Source organism: Cervus canadensis, chromosome 20 (assembly GCF_019320065.1).
Source record: "Cervus canadensis isolate Bull #8, Minnesota chromosome 20, ASM1932006v1, whole genome shotgun sequence".
NCBI lineage: Eukaryota > Metazoa > Chordata > Mammalia > Artiodactyla > Cervidae > Cervus > Cervus canadensis.
Window position 1 is genome coordinate 37,477,814 of NC_057405.1, and position 633 is coordinate 37,478,446.

Here is a 633-nt window from a genome sequence, read left to right on the forward strand (position 1 = left end):
CGGTCTCAGTCCGTTCTCAGAACACGCTCCATCACCTAGTTCCCAGAACTCAGATTGGATTATCTTCTTTTAAAGAAAAGGAAAGAAAGACCCAGAGGTAACATTCTAAAATGGACCCTTTCAGGACATGGTGAAAATGAAATTTATCATAGAAAATAACTGGGAACAATATAAAATGTCCAGTTAAATAAATGCAGTGTCTCCATGGAGTGCCATGCACTCACTTAAAATGATGATTTTAATCCCAGGTAGAAATAGATGAAAATATAGCTTAACATGGTAATTGAAAAAAACAAATAAGATATTTAATTTATTATTGGTACTTTTGTTTATATGTCTTTTGTTAAAAATAAAGCTTATTAAAATAGCTAGAAAAATCACAAATTGTGAATGAAAAGGCGTGAACTTATGGGTGACTTTATTCTCTGTAATTTCCTACTTGTTTCTAATGTGGTGACTTTACTCTTCTATAGGAAAATAAATGTATAATAAAATGGGGAAAGGAATCAACTTGTGAAACTTCTGAATATATCTAGTCAACATGATTTATATTTTAAAAGTTGATTTAAACTAGGTTTTTTGTACAGTTGACTGTTGAACAACACAGGTTTGAACTACTGAAGTTCACTTATA

At 30.8% G+C, this 633-nt stretch overlaps 1 non-coding gene across 1 annotated transcript; it reads right to left on the minus strand.

The window, feature by feature from the left end:
* LOC122422994 lies at positions 1–79 on the minus strand. Its single transcript, XR_006264072.1, has one exon.
* Positions 80–633: the final 554 nt, after the last annotated feature.